Source organism: Podarcis raffonei, chromosome 2 (assembly GCF_027172205.1).
Source record: "Podarcis raffonei isolate rPodRaf1 chromosome 2, rPodRaf1.pri, whole genome shotgun sequence".
NCBI classification, from domain to species: domain Eukaryota; kingdom Metazoa; phylum Chordata; class Lepidosauria; order Squamata; family Lacertidae; genus Podarcis; species Podarcis raffonei.
The window spans coordinates 101,856,347-101,876,478 of NC_070603.1; the positions used below are offsets into that span (position 1 = coordinate 101,856,347).

General features: G+C 43.6%; 1 protein-coding gene across 1 annotated transcript in view; it reads right to left on the reverse strand.

Moving 5' to 3' along the window:
• The window catches only part of SYNPR (synaptoporin), a 140,632-nt gene that overhangs the window by 57,200 nt on the left and 63,300 nt on the right, over positions 1-20,132 (reverse strand). The gene's annotated exons all lie outside the window — the stretch shown is intronic.

Below are 20,132 nucleotides of genomic sequence, written 5' to 3' on the forward strand. Positions count from 1 at the left end.
TGGGAAAGGTCATTGTGGGGAACTGGGTCCTGGGCTCGTGCTAAATAAGCCTGAACATTATTCATTCACCTCCGTGTTCATTTGAGAAGAAATTGTGGGGCGAATACGGGTAAGGGGGCACTTTGAATGCGCAACAGCCAGGACTGGCAAAACAAAAAAACCAGAGACACAAAACGCAAAGGTCCTGCAAACACCACAACCGCCACCTAAACATGACTTATTGCTTATTTATCGCATTTCATCCCACCTTTTTCTCCAGTGAGCTCAAGGTGGCCCACATGTTTCTCCTCCTCCTCATTTAATCCTCAGAACAACCCTGTAAGGTAGGTTAGGCTGAGAGGCTGTGACTGGCCCAAGGTCACCCAGTGAGCCTAATAGGTTTAGGCAGTGCTTATTTTACCTAAAAAGGGGTACTCACATTTTGACTCAAGAAAATCATCATTTTATAGTTCAAATCAGGAAAAATATAGTAACTGGACAAAAGTAGAAAGATTCACGGGACGCAGGTGGCGCTGTGGGTTAAACCACAGAGCCTAGGACTTGCCGATCAGAAGGTCGGCGGTTCGAATCCCCACCACGGGGTGAGCTCCCGTTGCTCGGTCCCTGCTCCTGCCAACCTAGCAGTTCAAAAGCACGTCAAAGTGCAAGTAGATAAATAGGGACCGCTCCAGCGGGAAGGTAAACGGCGTTTCTGTGCGCTGCTCTGGTTCGCCAGAAGCGGCTTAGTCATACTGGCCACATGACCCGGAAGCTGTACGCTGGCTCCCTTGGCCAATAAAGAGAGATGAGTGCTGCAACCCCAGTCTGTCACGACTGGACCTAATGGTCAGGGTTCCCTTTACCTTTTACAAAGATTCACAAAATGTTTAGAGGTATGTGTACCCCCAGAAAAAAGCACTGGATTTAGGTCAATCATCCTGTAGTGAAGTGTCAGGGAACTGCCATCGGAGCCAAGAGTGGAGGTAAGGCTCCCCAACAATGCAGGAGAAGGGACCAGCAGGGAGAGAGAGAACACTTCCTTTGGGGAAGGAAATCGGCGTGACACCAGGAAGAAAGGGGAGCAGGGAAGGACTTCGGAGACATGGCTCCAAGACTCTTCCACAGAGGCCAGCGGGGAGAGCCCAGGACCTCTGCTGGCCACGGCCACTCTGCGCAGAAGACTTCCACGCAGGGAGGCTAGGCGGAGACTTGGCGTCAAAGAGCTTTTATGTTGGAAGAAGTTCAGGAAACACCCACTGACGGATTCTGCCAGTGACTGACACAGCCACGGAGAAAGGGCTGTCCAGCCAGGGAAAGGTTTAGCCAGACAACGTTGCCTAGAGCAGCAGCCCCCTTACGCACGAGCAACCCCCAATTCCCTTTACATGAAGTATGAACAATACCTGCTTTTTGCTATTAACCCCACAAGCACAAGATGCAAATCACATGGGACTCCATGGGCAACGGATGTGGAAAATCTCTCCCCCTGCTGGCTTTAAATTGCATGTTAGCACATCCATAGTTGCCCCAGTGGCTGACTTTGGCTACTATGTACATGGGATTAAAACACAGGAGCTTTATTGCACATGCAGGTAAAGAGACAAGAGGCAGAAGTCTTCTTGCTACCAGCAGCGCTGCTGGTCCCAAAGGAAGTGCAGGAACTTCAACATAATGGATTGCAAGAGATTTCCCCAAGCTTTATCACATTCTATAGAATGTGCCAAATTAACCTGGGAAGGACAGGTAGCAGAGTGGAAGTAGCAGAACAACAATCAGTTACATGTCAAGTAAATCTGAATGTCTTCAGTTGGACTTACTTCCAAGTACGCAAATGTACAAAGGTCTGCTGCCTGAAACTGTTTACTCCTTTAGGTTATCTATGCATTTACCTGGGAGTAACTTCCACTGGAAACCCAGGTATTCAGCTCTGAGACAATAAGCATGCTCTACACATCTCCTTTACAGTATACCAACAATATAGTTTAGCATATAGGGGGTGGGAGCCATCCATCTGTCAAAGGTTGAACTCCCTCAGGGTTAATATGCTAGCACACATCTGCTGGTGGTGCGTGAGAAGGGCCAAAGCTGATGGCGGGTTCGAATCTGCGTGATGGGGTGATCTACTGTTTCTCTGTCCCAGCTCCTGCCAACCTATCAGTTCGAAAGTACACTAGTGCAAGTAGATAAATAAGTACCATTGCGGCAGGGTACTTATGGTGTTTCTGTGCGCTCTGGCACTCGTCACGGTGTCCCATTGGGTCAGAAGCGGTTTAGTCATGCTGGCTACATGACCTGGACAAACGCCAGCTTCCTAGGGCTGAAAAGCGAGGTGTCAGGAGCTCGTCCTGCTCTCAAGTAGGACCCTGGCAGAGACACATGCCCGACTGGCATGTTCCCTCCCTCCTGGTCAATCGTTCGGGAGCTTCAAAAGCTTTCTTCTGCCTGAACACCACAGCAACCAATGCCAACAGACATCGGCACACTTAGGGATCCGCAGAGTCTTCACAGCTTGTGTAACAGACCTCAGCAACTCAGCATTTTGGCTAATCTACTTTATTTACATATAAACACACACAGAGCACTGCAACATGGCTCCCTCTCTCTCTAGCATCAGACAACCAAGAGAAAGAACAAAGGACAATAGTCCCACTTCACGGAACACAGTGTCTCCATCACTTCCCACTCTGTGGAGTCAAAACATACACCGTCATGTGATAAAACAACAATCCCATGACTGCAACCATGGAGCAGGAATTCTAACACACCACACCCCATAGTCATCTTTGACTGGACTTAACCATCCAGGGGTCATTTACTTTTTTCTTTTCTCCCTGCCACTCTCCTCTCTCAGTTTCTGCCACCCAGCTCTTCAGATTAATATCCTACCCAGAGATCATCCTGAATCAATTCCTCCCTTTCTGCAAATCATTACCCAGCTGGATTGCCTGACATGAATTTATGTGTTCCATTCCACACCCACCAAAATTAGCATCATCATCGTTACAATTAGAATAGCAAAGAAATGATACGTTTCAATCTTACGGACGCAAGAAGGACCCGCTGGATCACGCCAATGGGCTGCCTAGTTCAGCATCCTGTTCTCACAGTGGCCACCAAATACCCTTGGGAAACCTGCAGGAAGGACCTTAGCACAAGAACATTCTCCCCTCCTGCTGTTTCCAGCAACAGGTATTCAGAAGGATACTGTATTTGACTGTGGAGGCAGAGCACAGCCATCATGGCTAGTAGCCATTGATAGCCATTTACTCATACTTTTGGGTGAAGCAGTAGATAATTATTTATGTTGCGAATGCATACCATGAACATATATGTGTTAGCTATGTTATATGGATTCATGTGTAGCACAAGGATGGGTGAGTGGGTGCGATTGCAATATGGAGATTGCAATATACAGAGAAACTTAAGTCATATCTGGTCATGCTGCATGTTGTTTGCTTATTGTAGCTACAGCTTCTAAGTGCTATTTCATCACCCCTGCATTCAAAGAGTGTCCTCAATGACACAACGCTACAACCAGACACCCAGTTATCAATCAATGAAGAGGCTGTGCATGGAGAGAATGGAGCAGCGTGATATTTCCACTGTTGTGCTCCCAAAATATATGCAAGCACTGTGGAAATAAGAGGGTGATGTGAAGCACTATGCTACAAATTTGAACCTCCACTTTTCAGACAACCACAAGAGAGAGAAATGTTGAGATACGAGGGGTGGTGGAGGAACCGTACTCCAGTTAAACTCCTGTAGTTTACTGGTAACGGTAATTCTTCACACATTGCATTTTTAGATAAACACTTATCTTGTCTTAAATATACACCTGAAAACATAACACATGGATGCAAACATGCTTGCAAATACATATTTCGAAGGTGCATGATCCAGCAAGCTAGAATTGGCTTTGGTTGCAGTATAATGTGTGAAAAAGCCATTAGTTTTGACGCCATACTTGGTACTTATGGGAATTCTTTTCAGAACAGCACAAATATTTTACTTAAATTGGCTGTCCGTGAACCATTTGCAAAGATAATCCTGAAAGCTGAGGTGTGATCCATTGCACAACTATCATCTACAGTGGTGCCTCGGGTTAAGTACTTAATTCGTTCTGGAGGTCCGTTCTTGACCTGAAACTGTTCTTAACCTGAAGCACCACTTTAGCTAATGGGGCCTCCTGCTGCCGCTGCGCCACAGGAGCACAATTTCTGTTCTCAACCTGAAACATAGTTCTTAAACTGAAGCACTATTTCTGGGTTAGCGGAGTCTGTAACCTGAAGCGTATGTAACCCGAGGTACCACTGTATTTTAAACAAGCTGTGAGTGTTTCAGCATCTGCCACGTATGCTTTAACTGAGATACCTGCATCACAGGGGTTTGGGTTAGATGACCATGGGGGATCTCTTACAATTTTACAATTCTAAGACAACTCATCTCTTAACTGGTAGCTTTTAGCAGGGATGTGGGACCTTGCGCTGGTGGGCCAAATGTGGTTCTCTATCTGGTCCTCTGGACTCTCCCCAGTCCCCACTCCTTGTCCTCCTTTGTATCTTGAGTGCTTTTTGCCTGGCTTGAAGATGTCCTTGAACCTTTGATTATGCTTCTTGCTGGCCTGTATAGATAATTGAGACGAGTGTGAACCAGCCCCGGAGCGAAAACAGTTTTACTTCCTGATAATGCTTTTAAACACACTCATCTCAACCACACTCAAAGAAACGCAATGCCAGATGCCCCCCAGGCAGAGCAGAAAATTAAATAATTTTATCTTTTAACAAGAAAAAACGAACAAAAACTATCCTGCACCAACATGGGGGCATCCGGCAATGCATTTCTCTGATCCTGGTTTGGGATCTTTGCAAAGAACCAAGAATGGAGGAACTTGTAGCAGGAGAAATGGGTATTACTTTGATTACGGTGCTGAAGTCCACTGTGGGGACTCTGCTCTCTGCACCCACCTTGGTTTGTTAGTCTACAACTTGGAGTAATGGGGAGGGTCAGTCAGCCCGGCTGTGGCTTGTTTAACCTGATCACTGAGCTGCCACTTACATTTCAGCAAGATTTGAATTCTCAAACATGCCTTCTTTTACTTTGTGAAAGTGGCTGTCCAGAAGAAATGCATGGCAACATTATCTCCTGAAAGTGATCGGGTTCCCATGATGGCTCACTATTTGCAAAACTGTTTGATCTTACTGAAACAACATCAGATCAGTTCACTGGTTGTTTCTCCCTGTATTCCACTGCCGCCGCCGCCGCCGCTGCCTTGTAATTCATTTCTATGACCCCTAAGCCATGCTCAAGAAAACCACAAGGTACATCATTGCAGTGAAACATTTTTTTTTTTATTATTCTTATAACAGAGGACAGATCACTGTGCAGTTCTGTTTTACATCAAAGCTAGAGGAAAACAAGCACAATCTCAAAATAAAATTAATGCACATCATGTGTTTTAAAAATTAATCAGGAGAGGGCTAAACCTGAGGGAGTCATTGGGCTATGTTCTGCAACCCTCCCGAACCTAATGGTGTTGAATAAGCATAATTGAGAGAAGAACTTGGCCTCTCACTTCTGGGCTAGAGTGTTAGTGATGACAACACAGAAGTGAGAGTTAGAATTCTGAAATGGGGGGCAGAGGGTGCAAATTCTGTGATTCAGATTCTCCAGCTGAAATGCCTTGGTGGCCAAAACGAAGTGGACTTTCTGCATTTAGCAACACACTTTTTCTTTTAAAAAAATGTGTGTGTGAAATCCTTGGTTATTTAAGAAGACTTCCATCTTGGTCATGAAACGTCTTAGAATTCCCACCCTCTCCCCCGAAGATAAAATCAAACTTTGGGGGGAGCATTTTCACTCCTATCCCTGTGAAATGCTGAAGAAAGCTTGGCGAAATACTCCAGCCCTGCACTAAACCCAACAGCAAGTCACTTCAGCCTGGGCATAAAAAGGTAAAGGGACCCCTGACCATTAGTCCACTCGTGACCGACTCTGGGGTTGCGGCGCTCATCTCGCTTTATTGGCCGAGGGAGCCGGCGTACAGCTTCCGGGTCATGTGGCCAGCATGACTAAGTCGCTTCTGGCGGACCAGAGCAGCACACGGAAACACCGTTTACCTTCCCACCGGAGTGGTATCTATTTGTCTACTTGCACTTTGACATGCTTTCGAACTGTTAGGTTGGCAGGAGCAGGGAATAGCTTTACATAATTCATAAACCTCTTCTGTGTTGTATTTTAATATAACATAGGATTGTTCTGATGCCACTCCAGTGTATAAAAGCACACTACGTCAGGTCTGAAAAAAGAAAATGGTGATGAACACCTGCTGAAAGCTCTTGCAGTGCCTCACTTTTTTTTAAGAGTCCATGGAATCTGCATTTCCGTTTGGGCACAGGAGCGACTTGCAGGAACATTCTGAAGCTAAGCCAATAATAAGCTGCCATGTCTAACAATGAACTGAATATCCTAAGCACAGTATGGGAATATTTGTATATGGTGAACTGTATTGGACTTCCAAAGAATAAGACTCAAGACACATCTCTCTCTAATCTCCTATTGCTGAGGGAAATTTCAAGGCCAGGCCATTCGCTTTCCTCGTTTTCTTTTGTTTTGTCAGCTCTGCAAAACAAAGAGATACAGATTACACAGGGAAGAAAGAAACTTTCACAAATTCACTCGGAATTTGCCTTAATCACAGCTGCCTGATGAATGAATGTCTTTTACACTGGACGATACACAGGAGGCACTTCAGTCAACATCCCAGGCGCATCTCACAATGACATGCAGCAAGAACAAGTAGAATAACAACGTGCAAGACTGACCAACAGGTGTATCCAACACAGCATGAAAAGGTGAATGAGAAACATGGAGGAAAAATCCCAAACTTACCATCGACAAAATCCCATTGTAATTGAATCGGGAATGATCTGCGTCCTCCTGTCACAGTTATTTAAACCCCACATCTCTCACTGAGTTTCACAGAGTTTAGATCCAAAGATCCCAAAAGATTTCACTCTGGTTCCAAAGGGTCAGGAGACCCCCAGGAGCAGCTTGAGAACACAGGTGGTTATGGCATTGCACTTTGGCCCGGGACTGCAAGGGCTCCTTGCTCACATGGCAAGAATTTTTGGATCGAAGCAAAGATCAAAAGAGAAATTTAAAGTCACTTAGTTGGACCTCTCCTCCGCGCAAGAAAGCCTACTTGAATTCAAGAGATTGTGCCACGAGGAACCTGACCACTACTTAAAGAGGCAATAAGGTTATCATTTGCTAAACTGGTTGTAAATATTACTGTATTTTTATTATATTTTTATTTATACATTGCCTTTTCCCCTGACAGGGACATCAAGGATGGTGGGAATAAGCTTACAGATGTTTCAGACAGCAACTTCCATCATCCTTGATCACTGTCTGCCCTGGCAGGGGCTGGTGGGGGTCAGGCGCCCAGCAAACCGCCCTGTGATCTTTGGATGAAGGGCGGCATATAAATTTAATAAATAATGGTAAATAAAATAATAATAATTGAAGCAGCTTACAGATAAAAGTAAGAATAACTAAAAACATAGAAGAAAGAATTAATGAAGAACAATTAAACATTGTTAAAATTTATTATAATCTAATAAAACCATGCAAATAATTACAATAAGAAGAGCATGGCACCAGCCCTTTCATTAAAAGCAGCCAGTTCCCTGTTGGAACAAGAAAGTCTGCCAGCAGAAGGACAACAAGGAGGGAGCCAGTCTGGCTTTTCTAGGGAGCGAGTTCCCATAGGAGTGTGAGTACAATTGCATGGCATGGAAGCAAAGGGCTGCAGGTGTCTCCTGTGTGCTGGTTGTGATTTATACCTTTTGGGAGATTTAAAGACCACTTAATCCCAAACCTTTCTAAGCAGTGCACACAACAGAATGGTACATAGGCACATATTATTTATTATTCTTAATTGCATTTAGTCACTTTTTTATGAAAAGTAAACTCAAGCCAACCTAGAAATATGACAAAAAGTTAAAGCCACCAAAACAAAACAAAACAAACACTAAAAACATTGACAGACAGCCCTGGTCTGTCTGTCACAGAAAGTTCTAGCGTTGAGGATAGTTGCTTCAGCCCACAGAACACCTTCAAACCACACCTGAATTATAGGAATGGTCAGTACTCTCAGAAATACCTCACCCCTACTATTTAGAGAAACATTAACAAAACAGCAGCACTGTATAACACATGTAAGTGTCATCAGGCCTCAAGTCCTTATGTTTGAATACTTGCAATTTAGAGCTTTCTAGAACTATGCAATTTAATTCCCAGGCGCCATCAGAACTATTGTGGTTCATATTCAGACTCTTTTCTAATATTTACAAGGCTAAAGGCATTTTCAGGATGCTATAATAGGCTGATGTCTTAGCCACAGCAACTAAAATAATAAGATGGCAGTGTGCATTTGCTAATAACCCTTGTGGCAAAAAGTATCTGGGGAACGTTACACACACACACACACACACACACACACACACACAAATTAATTAAGCCTAAAATACAACTGGAAGTATTTTTCCCCTTTCCTTTTGGAAATGGCACACTACTTAATGAACACTTGCCTTTTCATTTCTAAATGCAAATGTCACAGAGCGTGCATCAATCCATGGCTTACTGCTGCAGTTTGCAATGCTAATAAGTAAACCAGGGCTGAAACATTATTATGTAAGCTGGTTTCAGAGAGAGATTTTTGGCATGCCAAATGTAAACAAAGACACCCTCCTGGCAGCTATATTAAAAAAATAATAATACAGTTCTCAGTAAGAAAGTTTTTGCAGACTGGATCCTTAAGATTTACAGCAGAATCATTTCTGATTTACAGCAGTATTGTTTGGAGCGGGAAGGAACAAGACTATGAACTCAATGCACAGTGCGGCAGCAAATCTCCAAACCTCTTGTTCTTCTGCTTCATGTAGTTGGGATGCTTTCAGCAGTCACAATCATGTCATAAGTCACTTCCAGTTTTCCTGGCAAATTTTATAAGGATTTCAGCAAAGCCTAGAAAGATAAATATATGCTCTGGCTCTCGCCTTCTAAGGGCAGCAGCAGCAACGGTGTTCTACAAAGGGTGGAAAGTGTCTTGTTCTAGGATTGTATTCAAGGCTGGAAAAGTATTTCATGTTTCTAGAAGCTGGCCTCAAAATTTTACAAGCCAATGCTACATGACTCAATAAATATTTCAAATTTCGAGGCATCCATGTGAGCAGGCAACTGGCATCCCCCCCACCCCCGTGCTCGTTTTATTCACAGAAACAAAACATTGTAAGGAAGCGCAAACCCTGTAAAATCCCAGGCATTTTTCTTACCTAACAAACCTAGACAGCATCTTAAAAAGCAGACACATCACCTTGCCGACAAAGGTCCGTATAGTTAAAGCTATGGTTTTCCCAGTAGTGATGTATGGAAGTGAGAGCTGGACCATAAAGAAGGCCGGAGGATTGATGCTTTTGAATTATGGTGCTGGAGGAGACTCTTGAGAGTCCCATGGACTGCAAAAAGATCAAACCTCTCCATTCTGAAGGAAATCAGCCCTGAAGTGCTCACTGGAAGGACAGATCCTGAAGCTGAGGCTCCAATACTTTGGCCACCTCATGAGAAGAGAAGACTCCTTTGGAAAAGACCCTGATGTTGGGAAAGATGGAGGGCATAAGGAGAAGGGGACGACAGAGGATGAGATGGTTGGACAGTGTTCTCAAAGCTACCAGCATGAGTTTGACTAAGCTGTGGGAGGCAGTGGAAGACAGGAGTGCCTGGCGTGCTCTGGTCCATGGGGTCATGAAGAGTCGGACACGACTAAACAACAATAACAAACTAGATGTTACATGGCAGATGCATGTAAATGTAAACAGTCTCCTGACTTTTAAAGAAATCAGAACACCCCCGAGCCCACTTACCACCTTAATTTGCCCAGAGGCAACTATACATATACATTATATTCAAATTTGTTTCTCTTTTAAGTATCTAGCCATGCCCCTGGCTAGAAGAAATAAAACAAGAGTGAGGGGAGAATACAACAGCCTTCTGGGGATATATGCAATAGAATTGAATCCTAAAGAATAAGGACGACTCCTCAAAAGGGAAAAAAAGGCCACTGAAGCAAATCAGCCTTAGCAGGACCAGCCCAAGACATCTTGGCACCTCTGGTGGACCCCAAAATGGTGCTCCCCTCCCCACCAGGGAAGATATACCTCAGGAACAAGAAGGGAAGAAAGACTGAGATCAAGATCTGCTGCTATACTGCAGCAGTTGTCTCATCTTGCATTATGGGTAGGCCAGCCCTGAACCTTATGCATATCCAGACATTTTTCACACATAGTAAGAAAAGCTGGACAACAGGGGGAAATGACTAGGGAAATCATGAGAAGAATCCTTTTCCATATATATGTTTAAGAGGAGGCCAGACTAAGTATCCATACATCTTCTCTTCATAAACCTTGGAGAACCTTTCAGCTTCTGTTGTACCAAGCAGTTTATTCCACAGTTCATGACAGCATTTCTTGCACCATGTTAACATTGCTCTGTTCATCCATGCCCACTATCCTGCGCTTTGCTCACTTTCAGAAACAACCTCCTTTCCTCTCTCTCTCTCAGATACAAAGCAGTTAAAATGCATCACCAATCATCCAAAAACAGAAAACACTGAAAGGTAGGAAGGAGCAAGATGAGTTTATATTGAATCTTTTTGCTGCTGTTGTTTTTATTTAGGAGTTAAAAAAAATCAGCTGATTACCATCAACTGTACTTTACGTTTCCAGCTACTATTCAGCCAGCAGAAAGCTGTTATTAAACTACTAATTGCCTTCCTTATCCTGCTTCCCACACAAGAATCATTATTTTACTCATAGCTAAACTTACAATATTAGCTTCATAAGAGGATCTGTCAATCAAAAACCCCAAGTTGCCGCCTAATGGAATTTTTTTGAAGAGTTATTTCTCCAAGGCCTGACTATATTCACTTTTCATCTGACCATCTAGCCCATTGTGATCAAATGCAACAGGGTTTTACTGAATGGCCACATTTGTATCTGGGTGAAATGAAAACAGCAGTCTGTTACCAATCAACACAGGAGTAGCTGCTCCCAATGGATCAGATATTACAATGTCAGTAACTGAGGAATAGTTCCTTTGCTTGTGCACCCTCTCACACACAAGACCAGGGCCAGCCCACCTGTGAGGCAAGATGAGGCATCTGACCCAGGCGGCAGAATCCACAGAGGCAGATGATCCCAATGCTGATCTTTATTCAGCAAGATGAGATCACTGCCTCAGGTGGGAGGATCCTGATGTTGACCTTTCTTTCCCCCTTGATCCACATGTAAATCTTCCCTTGTGGGGAACAGACAGCCATTTTTGAGATTCGTCCTTGACCCAGCCCAGTCCAAGACAAAATTAACGTTTACAAATAAAAGTCCCTGATCTTTCCCACATTTCCTGCCCTCTTGGTCCCTTTCACCCACCTGGTGGGGCAACAGTGTCACAAACTGGCAGTATGGCTCATGGTCTGATGTATTTTCTCAGCAAAATGACTTTGAGGCCTTGTGTTGCTAGAAAGGAAGTGATCAGCAGGTCTCTTTACGTCCTTCCCAGCCAACTCTATTGTTTCTCAAAGCAAGTCCATACCTCATGTATGCCTGCTATCTGCTGCAGGAGCTTGTGGTGACTTAAGGAAGCATGCAGGCATCATCTTAATTCTGCAATTTTGCATGGGAATTTTAGGGACCATTATTTAAAACAAAAAACATGGAATGTGGCAGAGGCATGTTGCCAGTTGCCGAGAATCAATCACACTTCAGAGACAGCAACACTGAGTTGTCACTGTTACAGTCTCTCATCAGATCACTCTGAGTTGCTGGGTAGCTGTTAAAAAAGCAAATATAGCACACACACCCCTCCACAGTACACTCTGTACTCAATGCTCTTTCACTTAAATCACTGCCCTTCCTGAGTAGCTGAATATCAAACTACTTTCATGCTCTTTTAGCAAAGACAGTAACGCTGAGCCATGGTTGCTCTCTAGCGGCCAGAGACGAAAACTACAAGCAAATCATGAATAAAAAGATGAGAGAAATCAGCTTAGCATCAAGAACAGGGGTCAGCAACCTTTTTCAGCCATGGGCCGGTCCATTGTCCCTCAGACCATGTGGTGGGCTGGACTATATTTTGAAAAGAAAAAAAATGAATGAATTCCTATGCCACACAAATAACCCAGAGATGCATTTTAAATAAAAGCACACATTCTACTCATGTAAAAACACCAGGCCGGCCCCACAAATAACCCAGAGATGCATTTTAAATAAAAGGACACATTCTACTCATGTAAAAACATGCTGATTCCTGGACCATCTGCGGGCCGGATTTAGAAGGTGAATGGGCCAGATCTGGCCCTCGGGCCTTAGGTTGCCTACCCCCTGATCAAGAAGCTCACTGTGGTGGACACAAATAAACACGCACATCTACTTGCTTCTATTTCCGTTAAAAATAGGGAATTTAGGCCACAAGCTTAACTCCACTTACCTGGGAGTAAGTCCCACCAATTTTATAAAAGGACTTAGTTCTGAGTTCTGGTTAGGACTGCAGCCTTCCTTTTGAAAATTTTAAAGGTAAAGAATGGATAAGGGATCTTTTTCTTTTCTTGAACCAATTTCTTTTTATTCAGACTGAAATTGCTGGCAATTCCCAGCTTATAATGTGTTAGGTTGGAGGGAGAGAGTTTACAAGTGATTCCCAGTTGAAACTCATGATATGTTGATGAGATACACACTATTGCAACCACACCCACCAAACCAGTATGATTTCAATACAGTAACAGATGTTAATGTATAAACTACAGACAGGCCTATATTTTAAAATGTGCCATATTTAAATGTTTCAGTTTAAGCAATCATATATTATTTTCTATTCTGTGAGAAAGTTCTGCACCATTCAAAAACAAAAACTTTTGCATGTCCCCGTTATAATGACATTTTCTTCACAGGTGAAGAAAAATAGAAGAGCACCAACGTAGCAATTCTCTATTAAGTGGGAATTCTTCTTGCATGTGGAAAGCTTTCATAGGATAGATTTGGATCTCTGTCCCAACTATCAGAAGCCCTATCACAGATTACAGTGGTACCTCGGGTTACATATGCTTCAGGTTACAGACTCTGCTAACTCAGAAATAGTACCTCGGGTTAAGAACTTTGCTTCAGGATGAGAACAGAAATCGTGCTCCGGCGGCCCGGCGGCAGCGGGAGGCCCCATTAGCTAAAGTGGTGCTTCAGGTTAAGAACAATTTCAGGTTAAGAACGGACCTCCATAACAAATTAAGTACTTAACCCGAGGTATCACTGTATAACCTCCAGTCAGGGCCGGATTTAGGTTTAATGTGGCCCTAAGCTACTGAAGGTAATGGAGCCCTTTATATGTCCAGCTGTCCTTTATCAACAACAAATTGTCACTGTTTTTTGTGTTGAATATATGCTATATGGTAATTTGTGGACCTAAAAGGTATCTAACTAGTGATATTTTAGGGAGCAGGCTAGCAGGCGGGGCCCACTACTTACATCACAAGAGCCTACACAACACAAAACACTGTTGCTGTATGTAGGTTTTATTTTATTTGTTTTTTATCTTATATTTTGGAAATGTACATCCAGGTTTTTTTCCCTTTAATTTTTTTTGGGCTCCCCAAGAGAGTGGGGCCCTAAGCTATAGCTTGTTAAGCTTATACGTAAATCTGGCACTGCCTCCAGTTCAGTTCAGTTCTTTATATAATCAAGGTGCTGCCCTTCAGGTACAGGCATATATGGGAGGCTCACCTGGTGCTGTCATTATATATCTAGGTGTCAGGCAAAAACTTTACTCCATAACCAGGCCTCGGCTTTTACCTATCTGTGGATGGGATGTTTTTAATATATTTGGTTTTCCTCTTGATTTTAATATATTAGGATGTGTGTCTCTGTCTGTTTGGTTAGTTGTAAGTTGCTTAGGGTTGCCTTGGGCAAGATAAAGCGACTAACAAATTAATAAATAATAAGCAAATAATGTATGTGGCAAATGAAGAGGGGAGACAAAAGATTCTAAACTCCTGTTTTCACTGGTTGCCAGAGCCAAGGTATTATTATAGCACTGCATTTGGGAGGGATGCAGAAACATCGTTGCTGCTGTTGAATAGTTTACACTCTGCCAGGGATGTGTGTACAGTAGGCTACAATCAAAAAACAAAATTATGTGCCACAAAAAGCCGAATTCTGCAACCTGTATAAATTATGCAAATGATGCAATTTTTTTTATTGTTTTTGCTTCAGCTGAATTAAGTTCTGTTGCTGTTCATCTCAACCAGGAAGAAGTTAGGCAGCATAATTGTGAGGATGGGGGAAGTGCCAGGATGGCAGCAGCGGGTACGAGGGCTTATTCATCAGTGCTCATCATAGCCGCTCACACAACCTTATTACCACCATGCTTCCTTGCTTCATTCTGACCCTGCTTAGCAGCGCCTCACATTGCTGCGATGGAACAGGAATTCTGCATCCAGTGTCATGCTCCATTCAGAATACACGTAGTAGTCCTGCTTTCTTTCTCGTTTGACATTCTAAAGGTAAATGCCCTTCTTTGAACTTAGCACAGAAACTGCACATCAGGTTGTAGGAAAGACCAGCATCTGCAGCAGGTTTGTCTGGTCCAGCATCCTGTTCTCACCGTGGCCAGCCAGACGCCTATGGGAAGCTGCAAACAGGACCCAAGCGCACAGCACTGGTATTCAGTGGCATACTGCTTCCAACAGTGAACTGACATGAAACATGGCACAAGCTTTTGTAGACTGGAGTCCACTTCAGCAGAAGCTTGCTTGTTACTTGGTCTATTGCTATGTTTCTATGATGGTTGTTCACTGCCTTGAGGGTCCCATTAGGAATGACATCTAAGTGTGAGCTTGGTGAAGTATGTCTGGAAATTGGGGCCTTTGGGGGTGCAGAGTTTAAGTGTTGCCAACACTAGGTGACCCCTGGCACAGAGGTGGGGACCCTTGACAGCACAGCAGATGCTTATCAATCACCTGGGCCAAACTGAATACATTTCGCTGGCGCTAAAGTCCTTTCTGTGTGCCCTTCTCACGGCACATTTATTTTTGCTGCCACTGAACTATTATGCTGGTTCTTTGTTTCACCTCTGGGGCTTTGTTTCACAGTCATTTCCCTAGCAAAAGAGCAGCCTCCTCTTCTCTTCAAACACAATTAACGTGTCATTCACATTGTACTTTGGACCGGAATATAACCACTTGCAATAGCTGCTCCAAAAAAAAGGGGGGAGAATCATTCCATAATCACCATAATTATTGCTCGCATCAAGGGAACACTCAACTTCTTTGCTATGGCAACTAGAGCTAGGGAAGCTGTTTAATTCGGGGAAAGCGCAATGCAACCAATTACTTTCGAAAACATTTGACTGCCCACCTGTGTCCACTGGAAGTAGGATCAAGAATGTGAGGGTAGAGAGGATGGCTCACTTAACTGAGCATGCAAATACTAGCTTATATAACGAGCAAAGTCAGAGGCTACTGCATTATGCAAATGTTGGTTTTGCTCCTCAATAATTATGTGTCTGTAATAGTACAAATCACATCTCTATTGCAAAAAATAAACTGCTCTCTGCAGACACTCCTTGCCTCCTCTCCACTGATACATGTAATAAAAGTCTGTGCTAAGTATGTAGTAGGCCAGAGCTCTATTCTGAACTTAAAAATGGGAAGTGTAATACTGGTGGACAACAAAAGAGGTTTAAAGACGCTCTCAAGGCAAATCTAAAAAAAAATGTAACATAAGCACTGATAACTGGGAAACACTGGATTGCGAGCACTCCAACTGGAGAACAGCCTTTACCAAAAGTGTCATGGACTTTGAAGATGTTAAAACTCAGGACGAAAGGGAGAAATGTGCTAAAAGGAAGGCACATTTGGCAAACCCTCACCGTGATCAACTTCTGCCCGGAAACCTATGTCCCCACTGCGGAAGGACGTGTGGATCCAGAACTGGCCTCCACAGTCACTTACAGACTCACTGTTAAGACCATGTTCATGGAAGGCAATCTTACTCGGCTATGAAGTAAGCCAAAGAAGAAGAAGAGGCAGGCCAGAGAATTAGATGGGCTTGGTGCCTGTAAGTGGACAATCCAGGCAGTGCTTTAGTGTCCATCACCAACATGGGATCCATGGTGGGGGATTATTGCTTTGTTTGTTATTATGCTGTGTATTTTTGTGTTTTTATACTTTTAGCTGCCCTGTGAACCTTGGATGAAGGGTGGTATATAAATTTAATAAATAAAAAGGGTGGAGTTTGACACAGACACCTTTTCTGGAGAGCCAACTGGAGCTAATGCCAAGCAGTGGCGTAGGAAGGGGGGGTGTAGTGGGGGCGGTCCGCCCCTGCTGTCATCCCTGGGGGGGGGTGTGTGACAAAAAGGCACACCGTGGGGGGCTTGCCCTGCCACCCCTGTGCACAGCGTCTCAAGGTGCTGCCACATGTGGAGGATTGTGCCGCCCCCCCCACAACTCACCCCCCCCGGGTGCACGGCATGGCTGCTGCTTGGGGCACCCATGTAGCTAACTCCGCCACTTATTCCAAGTGCTTTCCAAGGGCTTCTTCTCCATCACAAACATAGATGAAAAGCAGTATTTTGTTAAAGGTGCTGGGAATTGTAGCTTTGCGAATAGAAACCACAGCCCCCAGGAGTCTTTGGGGGAAGTCACGCGCTCTAAATGTGCATTGGATGTATTTTAAATGTATGGTGCAGATCTGCCTTTAATGATGTTTTGAAGCACTTGGATCCGTCTGAGTTGAGCCGGTAGTAATGGCAGAAGAGAAAGAAAGTACCTTTGATGGCTGACGCCCCGAGATGTCCTTGTGAGCTACCAAAAGAAACCAGCACACAAAGCCCAGTGTGAGCTTATTCCAGGTCCCATGTCTGTCAAATTGGGTCTGCAACTTGGGACGATACCTAGGCATTCTTATATGTGCTGTCATAACATTTCTGTGTCCCTTATTAAAGATCCCGTTTGCTGGAGGCTCCAAAAACCTGAAGTTCTGAAAGTGCTGCCATTTCACGCATGAGAACTTGAAATTACAAAACGGCTATCTCAGTGCTGTTCCCCATCTCACAATGAGTTTTCACCTAGTATCAAGTTGGTTCTTTCCACAGAATGTGTGGATTGTTCATATGCCTGCAATATGTAGAAAATGTATTGACAGAACATGCCTGCTTTTCATGACACCGCTAGGACTGTCTAAAGAACAACAACAAATTCAGAGCAATCCTTCTGGTTTCAAAATACACACTTGAGAAGTACGGATTTCTGCAACAAGGCAACAGAAAGCAACAAGCAAACTTTAAATGAAAAAAGAAAACTAATAAAATGGTAACACTGCTTTACAGAAACATATTTCAGAGTATTGTATGCATAGGCCAAGCCTGCATACACACCACACATTTAAAACACCGCCTAAAGAAATTTGGGGACTATTGTTGACACATCATAGAGCTAAAATCCCCTGCATTCTTAACAAACTAGAGTGCCCAGGATTCTTGCAGTGTGCATGTGTACTTTAAATGTATGGTGTGCACACAAGCAGTGCTGGGAGTGGGGGTTGCAGACCTTCCTCAAGGTTAATCCTGCAGCTTCAGGGTCCGAGAACCAGCTTTTCTTGCAGTTGATCAAGTTGTGCCTGTTGCAACTGTAGTTGGTCCACCACCAGAACCTCCATCTGGTATGTCTATTACATTCAGCAATATGTTTTGCAGTATGTATTTTATTGTGCTTAACTTTTTTATGTACTGCTTTGGGGAGCTTTTAGTGGGCAGCCATAAAAATGAATTTCACCTTACCTGATGAATACACATAGTTGGTCTAGAATGCAAGTTATTAACCAGGTCCTACTGTAATGAGTAACCTGTACTTAAATATTGCCACTGGGTCTTACTCAGCTTGTTTCCAGGCAAAACTGTAAGGCTTTAAAACACACACCTTACAATGACCTAAATTATCTGTGACCACTTTTTGGCATCTGAACCTGCCCATCATCTTGGTTCCTGGTCCGCACCTTCAGATATTCAGCAAAAACAGCCTCTGTTGCAGTGAGGTGTTGTGGGCACATACCTGCTCCTCATGTAGCAGTATTGGCCAGTGGAGTGTGTGAAACACCACAACGCCTGTTATGTTGAGCAAATTGCTTAAGAGTGAGGCAAGCTAAGAAGACACAGCGAAACATGTAAATTCGTCCTTAATCTCTCACAATTGGAAGAACTATTTACATGCTCCAAGCTGCAAATAAAAGGTCTGGTTCAAAGAACTGGGTGCTTTTTATGTTTGGCCACTCAATTAGCTGATTAAAGCACGCACTGCTTGGTACATCATTTTACGACATTAAAAAGCAATTAAGTCAGGCAGGTTGGATAATTGTTTTGTTACAATCATAAATAAATCAGCCCTCATGGGAGATCTAGTTACAGTGTTGTACAAAGAGCAGATTACCTTGGAGGGGAAATTACAAGCACTATCTTGCAATAAGTTTCTAAAATGAAATCACTGATGATACTACTGGTATAAGCCCACCCCGCCCCCTGGATATTCCATATAAACAGTTTTCCTTAATTTATACAACAACCTTATAAGGTTGGCCAAAATAATCATCTACATCAGACTTCCTCAACCTCGGCCCTTCAGATGTTTTTGGCTTACAACTCCCATGTTGTAAGCTAGCAGGACCAGTGGTCAGGGATCATGGGAATTGTAGTCTCAAAACATCTGGAGGGCCGAGGTTGAGGAAGCCTGATTTACATAAAGCAGATGAGGGCTCAGACCCCCCATGCATAACACTCCTGCTCTTGAGTAGGTGGCACAAGAGAGGTCCCTATGCGCCTGTCACTGAGGAAGCCTCCCTGGGGAGGCCATTCTAGAGGGAGGGGAGTGTCTATGACTTTTATGGCTCTTTCTCAGCAACCTACCCAACCTCTAAAGGTGGAAACACCTAGAGGAGGGGCAGGCATATGTGGAAGAAGAAGGCATTTCTCCACATGCTCCGGTTTTGGATTTAACCTTAGAAATTCTAGTTAAGAAATCAGAATTTGGGACCCATGGAATGAAAGGCAGAAAACAAAACAAAAGAACAGGGCCAGGGGCCAGCCTGTTATCTCTGGAGTCTCCATTAGCTAGATCACAAAGTTCCTTTTTAAAGCAAACATGTGAAACACCTAGGTGGGTATTTGACAAATATTTCAGATGGACAATTAAGTGCTATAAAAAGAGGTATCTTGATAACTCATGCAAGAGCCTGACCTCAACGTAAAAGTCAAAATTAGCATTTCATAAACAAATCAGCCTCGTCACTGTGATTAGAGGGTTGGGCAGGTATCCTTCAACTTATCATGACTCCCTCTGGTGAGATTTTGAACCGAAATATTTTGATGGGCACTAGCAGTTTCAACAATTTTCAACTCCAGACTGCTGAGCAGAAGATCCACAGAGTTTTAATACGTCAGTGACATTGGTCTCACAAAAATAGTAACACTGATAATTACAATTTATTTATAAAGCTCCTACGCTTCCTACTTCCCAGGGACCTCAAGGCAGGTAATAAGTCAAAATGCCAGAACAAAAGAAGGGCCTCAGAAGATGATCTCAGGGTCTGAGTAGGTTCATATGCAAAGAGGCAGACTGTGAGGTATTAATTCAAGAAACACTCCAACATTTTCTTGTGATCCCTAACTTGTCTTTTTCAAAGCCACATTGATGTTTTAGTGATCTATTCATCCCCCACACTGCAAGATCTTTCATGGAGAATCACGGACAGTTCAGATTCCCTTCAGCACAAAGGTTAAGTGAGGATTCTTCTTCTTGTTTGGCCTAGTGAAAATGACATTGCCCTTGTTTACACCGAATCTCATTTTGCCATTTGTTGCCCATTAGCCCAGTTTGCAGAGACTGAGTTATCTAGTATCACCATCCTGAATCATACAATATCATCCACATACCCCCCCGACTCCAGATAATTCACGAATAAATTAAATAGGCTCTGGCCCCAGCTCCTCTACCCGTGATGCACTGTTTGGGCAGAAAGCAATCATATCCTTTTAATGTAAAAGCTCGGCATATTCAG